The 11,665-nt window shown below is 34.7% G+C and overlaps 1 pseudogene across 1 annotated transcript; it reads right to left on the bottom strand.

The window, feature by feature from the left end:
• Positions 1–354: 354 nt before the first annotated feature.
• On the bottom strand, positions 355–10,640 carry LOC114259385 (retinoblastoma-related protein-like; annotated as a pseudogene). The gene is made up of 18 exons (XR_014342455.1): positions 10,498–10,640; positions 10,200–10,301; positions 9,599–9,741; positions 9,239–9,335; positions 9,074–9,120; positions 6,200–6,397; positions 5,855–5,921; positions 5,587–5,766; positions 5,260–5,452; positions 4,278–5,161; positions 3,936–4,098; positions 3,747–3,819; positions 2,698–2,874; positions 2,510–2,616; positions 2,276–2,418; positions 2,082–2,194; positions 919–1,034; positions 355–663 (listed from the first exon to the last, which is right to left on the bottom strand). The product of XR_014342455.1 is annotated as a retinoblastoma-related protein-like (transcript).
• Between the last annotated feature and the right edge of the window lie 1,025 nt (positions 10,641–11,665).

The following is an 11,665-nucleotide window of genomic DNA, read 5'->3' as shown; positions in this document are numbered from 1 at the left end:
TTATTTTGGGAACTTTTTGAGTAATTTTTTGACTTTTTAACTTTTTTTCAACTTGCCAAACTTGACCTTAGTTTCCAAATCCTAGTGATCATTAGTTTATGATGAAAAGTTAATTGTAAAATCTAATCTAATTTACATTCAATTTGTTTTTAAGGCATAAGCAGTTAGTCTAATCATTAAATAAAACTTTTACTATTGTTAAAATTAAAGAAATTTCCAAATTATCTCTTTAATTGTGACGTAAAATTATAATTATAATGTAATATTTTTATCTCTGTTCTATATATTGACCCATGAAATAGTTATAAATAAAATAATTTTCTTAATATATACCTTAAGGAACATGTTAAAAGATTCTATAAAATTTTAATTTATGTGTAATAAAATATAATAATAAACATACAATCTTTGTAACTCTTCTTAGCAAAAAAAAACAAAAATAAATAAATAAATAAATAAAACAAATGATATAACTAAGGTTTACATACAAAGTTTTGGCAACCATTAAAAAAAATTGATTCTAGTTGCTCTGATTTCACAGGTGCACCTGATGATGATGCACAACTTCCATTCTGAAGGCAGAGGTTGTTGGTCACCAAAGAGTCACTAACCAACCCAACATCAACTTCATCGAAATTCAGTATGCCTCTTAGTTTCCGATTACTGTTAAACAGATGATAATAATAATTATGAGACCATCAGATAGGTTTTTTGCTTAGGGCTGTGTGTTTAGATCATAGATTTAGATAGAGATTTGAAAATGAAAAAGAAAAAGGTAAGAAATTTGAATGAAATATAAGTTTTTTTTTTTTTTTTTTTTTATCATTTCCTTTTCTTATCCAAATCTCTGTCTAGATTTATGATTCAAACATAACATAAAAAACATTGTTACACCTAAATATATATATATATATACACCTGTTCAAATGGTTGTTGATGGCAGTCAGGTCTTTAGAAGGGCTTGGGTACGCATGAATGCTCTCTCCAACACAAGCATCGTAGCTTTTAGAGCCATTTGAAATTAAAGCATCCATCTGTATGCATAATTATTAAACATGAATAAATAACCATCTAACACTGGACAAATGTTCCCAAAAGGCACAAAAATTGCTAATGGGTTTGTTAGTTAACACGCATTATTTTTCAATAGATGAAGTAGAACCACTCAAAAGTGGAACTTCACAGTTACACATCTTGCACGAGAAGTGAAGAACTTAGTTCACTTGGTGTGGTTCCAAGGTGATCAAAAGCTGTTTTAAACGCATTTAAGTTCAACATTAAATCAAGGCAAGGTATGGATTAGGAGGGCATGGCCCATATTTGTGTATATATGCTCCTGAATGTTCGAATATCATTATGGGAGTGTATCCATTTAATTAGCTTCAGCTGCGTACTCCAATACCTTTAATCATTTACGCGGAGATAGTTTGAGAGAGAACCACAAACAATTTGCCTTGGATCCTGTCAACGAACCCAAGCCACATCTTGTTGATTACCCAACAATGCCCTCACAAAAGTGTATTCAAGATCTACTTCCTGTGCCATGAATCATTTGCTAATGATGGAGGGTGTTCTTAATAAAATTCAAAAGACAAATTGTTGTTGTGTCCCCAGGATTATCAGTTACTAAAACTTTTTTTTCTCCCCCCAGCATGGGTTAACAATATAATGTCATGAACTAAAATTATGGCAAGATGTTGCAAACAAATTACAAGCAAAAGTAACTGAATTCTTTGAATATCTGAATGGAAAACCTTTATGTGGATCCTAGAATAGAAACCAAAATAATTTCAAAAATTGTAAATACATACTAACAAGGAAATCAATGAACATGTGAAAAATTAACTAAAAAGTTAAACAGAGAGACGAATTTAAAGGAAATGGGCAAATCAAGTATTAAATTAACCCCATGAAAGAAGCAATGCTTGTAAAGAAGTGATTACAAGACTAATATGTAAAAAAATTGTGATTGAAAGAACGGATAAAAATTTTGTTAAGCTTTTTGTGTACAAGTTCAACAAAATCAAAGGTAAAAGGAAATAGAATGCATACGAATAGAATTCAAAAAAATAAACAAATACCTTCGATGACCGCAATGGAGAAACATATACATTATGCTTTGCAGATACTTTTTCTGGAGACATATCTGGAAGACTCGGAAATGGTGATATCTTAGGTGATCCAGGACATTGACCTAATTGTAAAAGGAAGATATCAATAAAATAAAATCAGATAAAAAGCAACTACCAAGGAAAAATAAATAAACAGAGCGTACCATCAGTGGCATTGTCAGTTTTTAAATTTCGATTTTTTTGAGCTGTTCCAACAGGGGCAGGCTCCACTAGTAGTGGCTTTACAGCAGGAATAAATATTTTGTTGTAAAATGTAATTATATCAACATGCTCCTGCCCCGTTTTTTGTTTTAAGAATCATTTAAAGGATTTGAATAACCAAAGGGAATACAGAGAAAAAAGAGGACTAAGAGAAAATAGAATGACAAACACATACCCCATGATGGCGTGCTGATGACGAATCAACAAACACACTACAAAAACTTGAGGTTTACACTGTGGTTCCTTTCTATAGTTGATTAAAAGTCAGGCTCAGTTAAGAAATCTGTGGCCAAAACATGAAAGTAGGATTAGAAAGAGTGATCAATCAATAGCCTAAATGCTCTCACATCTTTCTAGTGCAAACCTTTGCAACTCCGTAGAAACAACAGAGGATAATCTGGTCAATATGACAACTAAAGAACAAGGTCATCCTTTGACTGAAGATTTGTTGAAAAAGATGAAAAACAATCTTTTTGATCTCCTGGGATAGCTGTAGCCTTTCAACCATTCCGTTGATTCTGAAAGCACCTAACATTACAATCTTAGCCGCCGTTTGGGAAGTGGGTTGGCTTTTTTATTTTTTTGGCTATTTTAACCTGGGCTAAAAAGCTTGATTTGGGAAGGACTTTTTGGCTTTTTTGGGCCAAGTTTGGCATGAGACAAAAAAGACAAAAAGTTAAAAAGTCACTATCCTATTTAAGTCACATCATCTTATTTAAGTCACATCACCTCTCTAACACATCACTTCAAACCCAACCCAAACACAACCCATATTTCATAAAAAGTCAAAAAGTGCGCTTATTTAGTCTTCCCAAACTAGGCCTTGGCTTTTTTTGTGAGAGAATAGTGTAATGATTATGGGTTGGATGTGATGTTTTGTTTGTTGTGGCTAAAATAACCTATTTTGTCTTTTGTGGCTAAAATAGCCCCAAACCTCCTTCCCAAACGGAGCTTAGCACAAGAAGTTGCACTATGTTAGTGTAGAAGGGGGACAACAATAGAATGACAATGGCCAATGTAAGGCAGCAAACCATATTCTATGTCAGTGAAGGTGATATGGTCAAAGATAGAAAGTGAGACCATAATAGCAAAGCATGATTTGCAGAAGAGGCAATCTACACCACAATTACCTACTAAGATAATTGTAAAAGCAGCACGTAATAAAACAGGTTCACATAAATTGAACATTGGTACATTCACTTTTAACTGAGACCTAAACCTTCCAAGTCAAGAGTCAAGACCAGGAAAATAGTCGTAAACAGTTTGATCTAGACATGTCAACAATATCAGCCATTGGTATGAAATTTCTGAGGGAGATTGCTCAAATGACACAGTCAAATCAAATATCCTAACAAATGAGAAGCATCACCCAAACCCAATCCCTAAAACCCAAGAAGGAAGAGGAGGTAATACATTGCTAAAGAATACATTAATTGCAGTTTCTACACATGTTTCCCCTCCGGCTCCATGATTTGGTCTTGTCAGACTGCAAATGAATATCCAATTGCAGAATTCCTAGTTAGAGGAGAACGAGGGTAGTTCAATGGTGTAAACAAATTAGACTTGCTACTCCCTACCTCCCAGAGTTATTACAAACAGTACCTGGCAAAAGCAGACTGCAAAGCAGGTGGCGGTAGCTTTGATTTTGGGGTATTGAAGGCCAAAAGGCGATCCTTCACTGACAATGTAAATGAATTCCTCTCAAACAACACACTTCTGTATTCAGTGCACAATCTTTTTGGTGACTAGATATCTCCATGCTGACCTGGTAAATATTAGTTTAACAGCCATCTTAGTCGAAGAAAAAAAACACAAAAAAGATAAAAGTTGATAGAATTCGAGTTCTTCACATCATATGACAAACATGTTTGTTGTCATAATTTTCATGCAATTAAGTAATGGTAAAGATTATAACAATTTTCAAAAGATTAAACAAGTTATTACCTAGTGAAATTTCATTCTTCTGTAAAGACAGAACACATGGCAAGCTTCCACAAGTGAAGTTCATATGCATGGCAATTGCATCCAAAGATGGCATTGGTTCTGCCAATAAACAAAGATGGTTTGTTTCTGCAGAAAGGGCTGGTCTTGCAACTGTCAAAGAATTGTACATTGAGGAGCCCTTTTCCCACACCATGCTCTCTAAAAGTCGCTCTTCCAAGGAGTTCAGATGTCGCATCAATTCTCTGGGAAGAGATTTCTCATGTCTAATGAAACTCCCAATTATCTTACTAAGATCAAAAGCTGTAATCCCAGTTCTCTCCAACACAGCAGGAAATAACATTGTTGCTGTCTTATGTGTGGCAAGAACTAGTTCAACTGAACAGGCAAGCATACATCTATGGAACGGCCCATTGGTCAACAATGAGGTCAAATTGTTTTCATGCAGGAACTAGGCCTCGGCTGTACACATTGCTTGCAAAACCCTATAATATAACTTTGAGAGCTTCCAATCTTCGTTGTTCAGCCCATACGCGATCCATCAGGCTTGTACATTGTAGGCCTCCCGTGATGCATTGCTCTCCCAGACCACTGCTTGGAAATATAGCCTGTAATATTATGTTAGCCCTACGGATCACATCAGTAGTCACATCGCTATCACACGATGAAAGGAACCGCTCCAGCTCTGGTAAGGGTTTTGGTGGACGTGGAGAAATGATTGTTCGAAGCCACTTTGCAGTTGTCATTGCTGTGGCTACAGGAGTAGCTTTCACCTTTGAGTTACTACCACAAGGAATAGCTTTTGCATGAGATGCAGACGGAGAGCAATAGGGAGCCACTGGGCTAATGATTGTCCTTGCTGGAGATGCTATTGAATCAATTTTTCTCTACAAGAAGCAGAAGGAAAAAAAAAAATTGAACTAAAGAATTTAAACAACTACATCTATATGAGTCAAAGAATGTGTATCTATCATGGAAAACATACCTTGGCTCCACTGATATTCATGGCACCTCCAGACAAGCTCCCTGAACCAAGCAAGCTATCTTCCTCCTTAACAAACACCCTCTCATCCAGTTCACCCTTGTTACGAGTTGCATCAGCATAGTCATTTTCCAGAATATTTAAACTGGAGGACAGTGATGTGTCCTCCAATAATCTTCAAAATAAATCAAACCAACTGCACTAGGAAATACATGAACCAGAAGTATGATTGGTTTAACTAGTGAAACATATCCGTATATAATATATATATATATATATATATAGAGAGAGAGAGAGAGAGAGAGAAAGAGAGAGAATTTTCAACTTAACCTGTGTCAATATTCTCTAGATTTTCACTTCTGCATTCTGATGCAGAACATCGATTTTTCTTCAAGATATCTTCTATTAAATCATTGTCCTTCTCCATTGTTTTCCTCAACTCATCTTCTGAGGTCTCACAAATGTTGCAAAGTGATGCAAGCAGGACCACACATTTGCAGCCTTTCATAACTGTAAATGAATCAGTAGATTAACCCATGAGAGAGAGAGAGAGAGAAAGAGAAGGGGGAATGATCCAAAGTTTGAAGAAGATGTTTACCAAACCGTGGAGAATCATGGAGATTGAAGTTTCTTACACGAACAAGAACATGAATAATTAAGATAGCCTGCCAAAGATTTCATTCATTAGCAAAGCATAATCTCTTTTTCATTACAACTTAGTCTCATGAAAAGAAAAGGACATGACTGACATGATAAAATAAAAGTCTATGTGACACAATTCTTTCATGCATTTGGTGGGGATCTTTGATTATTTCCTCTTGTTATCATGACAATCTTTCTGGTTTTTACATTAAATATATATTATGCTTATTGAATACCAAAACAACCATAATAGAATCAATAACTATTAGAGTTGAATAATATAGAAAGGAATGTGACTGACCAAGATAGCAACCAAACCATTAGTGCAAGTCACAAGGTCCTTAAAACGGCTGAATGCATAGGTACGAATTGCTAGAAACAGGAACCACCAGATTGATGGTAGTCTGAGACACAAGCTGAAGCAATGGCAACACCTAACTGCTCACCAACTTTTGCATCACTTGTCAAAAAAAATTCCCAGAATGTACGTTTGTAATACCTTGTGTCATCATAAAATTTTAAGCAATTAGAAAAAGGAAGGGATTCTACTAAATGCAGATTTTTCTTTCCTGTTTTTGATAAACAACACACACAAAAGTGTGTCCAAGTCAAGACTACAGCCATCAACGTTCCTCTTCTGGGGTGACATGTGATTCAATTCAAGTCAACAGCTAAATGTTGCTCTAAAACACAATACAGCACATTTCGTTAGGTATGCAATGAAAACCACATGGAACAAGTCAATGTCCAATAATCCATGACCTTAAATATTTCTAGAATCCATCTAGATGGACTCTTAAATGAATATTTCATCTTTTAATGTAAGAATCGTTGTTATACAATTGAACTGGAAAAGCTAAATAAACCACAGGACATACTTTGGTGCTAGAATGTCTAGTTCCTCTTGGATGTAATGAGAGGGCAAAAACTCATCCTTCACTTTTTCACTTGTTGAACTTGTAAACGGAACTTAAAAACCAACTTTTTAAACCCAAAAATCTTATTTTAATTAGCCCAATCCCTCTATCGATGAAATAATCTTAACCACCCAAACCATATAACAGGCACAATTAGTGTTCTTGAGTTGCAATCCATAAACTTAAAGAATCCTTATTCCATCCCCATAACAAGACCTTACCAAGCCATAATGTACTCTTAGGCCCCGTTTGTTTTCAGAAATAGAATAGAGGAGATTGATAGTGAGGGATTAATAGTGAGGGGACTGCTAGTGAGGGGAATAAGAAAAATGTGTTTGTTTGATAATTAGTGGACTAGTAATAGTTCATGTTTGTTTTGAGAGATAGGAATGGGATTAACCATGTAAAATTACAAAAATACCCTTGTTGTATTAGTATTAAATTTAAGCTTATACCAACTAATAAATGCATTACCCAATTAAACTATTCAAAAATTAAAATCAAAATCACATAATTAAAAATAATAAAAAATTCAACTATTAATCTATTTTTTATTATTATTATTATAATTATTATTATTAAAGAAACCAACTAATGGTTTCTCCAAAACCAGCCCATGGTTTTGCCAAAAGTGTTCAAAACATTAACAAAAAATGTTGCCTTTCATTCTGAGTTCACCCATGTAAGGTTGACATAGAGAGAGAGAGAGAGAGAGAGAGAGAGAGAGAGAGAGAGAGAGAGTCCATGGCGATCGCAATACCTACTCGTCCGCTCTTCATCGACGGTGAATGGAGAGAGCCTGTGAAGAAGAAACGTATCCCCATAATCAATCCCTCCACTGAGGAGATCATAGGTATATATATTATCTGCTCATATATATATTTATGTATATGTATATCGTGTATGTCTTTTGATTTGTATCTCTTTTGTCTGATTTAGTCGAAGATCGGAGCATCACTCTTCAATTTTACTGATCTAATTTGCAATTTGTCTACACTTCTGTTTGGTTGGTGAGAAAACCGAATGAAATACACACACACACACACATATATATATGATAAGAGAACAGAGAGAGAGAGAGAGAAGAGAAGAGGGTAAACAAGTAAATCACTCCCCTAATACCAACGAACTAATTTTCAATACCAAGTGTTTGGGTAGACTAACAATCCCAATATGCAAGGCCCATTTGAAGCCCTCCGGCTTATGAATCCATTCCCTAAATCTGTAAACAAACAAGAGGTATGTTCACTGTTCATCATTCAGTCCACTTCGGACTGTGAAAGAGGAAAACAAACGGGGCCTTAACTCTTTCCCTTATCTTTTGGCCTTTAATTTAACATACACACACACACAAAATACTGCTCTTCAGCATAGCAAAATAAGTTATAGGCATTGAGTAACCTGTCACTTTGAAAACATAGCTAGTTCATTTCATCCCTTATCAATGCATATTTCCCATAGCCTTTTTTCATCCTTTAAATTCCTTAAAAGACAAGCTATCACACCCTTGGTCCACATAAACCATTCATAGGCAGCATTACTTTGAGTTTGCTAGCTTTTTTCTACATTAGTTTAGCACCAAAGCTCATACAAAAGAGTATTTTCAGACACTAGTCATACATCACAAAGACACCATTAACTTTTCACATGCATTTATTTCTTATTGTCTTTTCTTCACTGCCAATCTGCCAACTTAATGTCTTCACTTTGGGTAAAGTCATTTCTTCAAAAAGTTCAGTAACTGCCCAACATGCTTTTGGAGTATAATTATCCTTGTAAGCTTCTTATAACATGATCAGCATTATAATGAACTACGTTTCCAATGAAAACCAACTTGTAGAGCATCTAATGTCAATCAGCCTTCCAACTTCAGACATAATTGTCCAAACAGGAAACCACTTGATGTAATTCTACTAACAAGCAGTGCCACTAGCAAATTGTACGAGGAGGACCAACAAGCACTCTGACTGCCACTAACACCACTTGTGCCACTAGATTCGGTAAATGTCACAAAAATGCCATGCCTCCTACCAAAGATAAATGGACTTGGCATGGTCTTCATTAGCATGAGGCATCAGGTTATAGGCTCATCCCATCATCCATATAATTTAGAAAAATGAAAATAAAAAGCAATATGATGCACAATTTGCCACAAGTAAGGTAATTAGCTAATAGCAAATTATTGTACCTCGAAATAATTAGGCAATCATACATCAAATCATTAAAACATTGCAATGGAGTAGTAAACAAATACTGACTTGCTTAAGAGGCTCAAATGCACAAAATTAGCCTGCAACTCCTTCGCCTGATAGGAGAAAAAAACAAAAAAACAAAAAACCAAGAATGACAACATGGGAAGAAGCTAAAAGAAAAAAGAACACACATTCTATCATGACCATCTCAAACCTTGAACTTAACTCTACTAATGCAAGTAACTCGAGTCTCTTCTCCCAATCTGTACCGTATCGGTTACTTAAAATTGGTCCCGCCTTGACAATAAACTAAGGCAATTCTTTAATGCTGTGTTTGATTGGGGGATTTAGGCAGGGATTTGAAAAGGAAAAGGGAAAAGGTGTGTGAAACTATGTGAAATATAGGCATGATTTATTCACATTTCATATACCTTTTCCATTTCCCTTTCCAAATCCCTCTCCAAATCCCCCAACCAAACACAGCATAAGGAAATTCACAATGCCGTAAAAAACAGGGTGAAAAAAGCTCAAGCAGAATTGCAGCAGAAAAATTACCATAAACTGATAAGGAGAGGATTCAGAAAAACGTACTTGAGCTTTTCAACTCTCAATATCTGGCATAAAGTGAATCCATCTCCACCAGTACCCTGACTGGAATCATCAGCGTTGGTCTCACTTAATCTTTTCACAGAATACAAAACAAATGCAAACCAGTAGTGTTCTGCTTCTTCCAGCTGATGGGCAAAACACTTTGGTCATGTTTGATTCACAAGACTAATACTGAAGGTATTAATAATTCCATCAAATTAGTGTGGTATTCACTATCCAATTGCATTAGTAGGATAAATTATCCTCTTGTCCATTGTTTGATTTACATTGGATTAGTAGGTAAAAGAGCCTTTTTATTTTACTTCTCAAGATATATAATCCCACCCCTACCCTCATTACTAGTAATCCTACAAATTTGTTGGATTAATTATCCATTGGATAAATAATACTCAAACAAAATTTCAAAACAAACGCAGGATTATTGGGTCCACGGATTAATAATCTCAATACATGCTCTAATCCGGTCAATCAAACATGCCCTATAGTCATTGTTTTACGACAGTTTCCGCAAAACAAAATACACATACAACTGATAGCAATAAAAAAAGGAAAAAAACCAATTTGGTATATGTAGGGGATTCACTGTTCCAGTTCCAATAGCAGAAATAGTTGTACATAGGTGTTTGCTTTCACTAAACAGCTTCATGGCTTCTGTGTAAGTGGTTTCATTCAACGACAATCCAGTCTGTGATCAGATCACAACGCCCACGTGGAGAACAGAACATTCGAACTCTTTACAGATTGGGGCATTTGAAAATCAACACACAAAAAATCTTTATAAAAAAATTGCTAGTAGTAAATTAAATTGAAAATTAGAGGAAAGAAAATAGAACAATAATTAGAGGAAGAAAGAATTAAGAACAAGAAAAAGAAGAAAGAACCTTGCAAAAATAAGCAAATTGAGCATCAACGGAAGCTCCTCGTCCGTCGTTGGAAAGTGAAGCATCTGTAGGGATAGAAGGCTTCAGCGGGTTTTCGATGTCCGAAGCAGGTGGACTCATAGACTGAAATTGTAAAAATTGAAGTAGGTGTTGTGTTTGGTTTGTGTTTGTAGCGTAATTTTTTGAGATAAAAGGTATGAAAATTTGTTTGTTTTTTTTTTATTTTTTAGAATGGTTTTGAAAATTTGTTTTGGGGAAAGAGTTTTAAAAAAAATGATTGATTTGTTGTATATGAGAGAGAGAGTAATTTTGAAAAGTAGATAACCAAACAAAATTTTGATATTTTTTTGAAAAATTTGTTTGGTTTAATTACTCTTAAAAATTTATTTATAAAATTTTTTCTGAAAAACAAACCAAACAAGATAATAACATTCAAAAATAAATTACCTATTTTTTTTTAAAAAAATAGGACGATAAAATAAAATTATGTTATTATGATTATTAATAGTATCCTCCTAAGTCCAGGTTTTATTTAATTTTATTCTCTCCCTTCCCCATCCCTCCATCTCTCTCTTTCTCTCTCTCTCCTCCTCTCTCTCGATCATGATTCATGAAATAATTAATGTTTAATTCAATTCAAATCCCTATTTTTTAACAGTCATGTTATAGATAATATATTATATCAAAAATGTATCATCATTAAAGAATTTGTTTGAAATGATTTGAAATGGTGCAAAGGATATTGTGTTACTGAATTAAACAAACCAAAATGGTTAATATTATATATCTACCCATTTAGGCCTAGTTTGGGAAGATTGAAAAAAGACAAAAAGTCAAAAAGTTACTATTCTATTTAAGTCACATCACCTCTCTAATACATCACTTCAAACCCAACTCAAACCCAATCCATATTTCATAAAAAGTCAAAAAGTGCACTTATTTAGTCTTCCCAAACTAGGCCTTAATGATCTGAAGTTGTGCAATGGACATGTGTTTGTGTCTATGTCATAAAACGAAGGAAGACTCTTGAATGAATGAATGAAGATGATGATTTTGTCAGGATGGCAGCTTTAAAGGGGGCCTATAATGCGTGGACTCGACTCAAGTATCGGATGTGGGTGTCTATTCAATCACCAGACCTTCATAAATTTAAATGTTAAAATCTTGG

This window comes from Camellia sinensis, chromosome 10 (genome assembly GCF_055761805.1).
Source record: "Camellia sinensis isolate YWXY chromosome 10, ASM5576180v1, whole genome shotgun sequence".
In the NCBI taxonomy this organism is placed as follows: domain Eukaryota; kingdom Viridiplantae; phylum Streptophyta; class Magnoliopsida; order Ericales; family Theaceae; genus Camellia; species Camellia sinensis.
The sequence above is the reverse complement of the archived record's forward strand: the minus strand, read 5'-3'. Positions and strand labels throughout refer to the sequence as shown.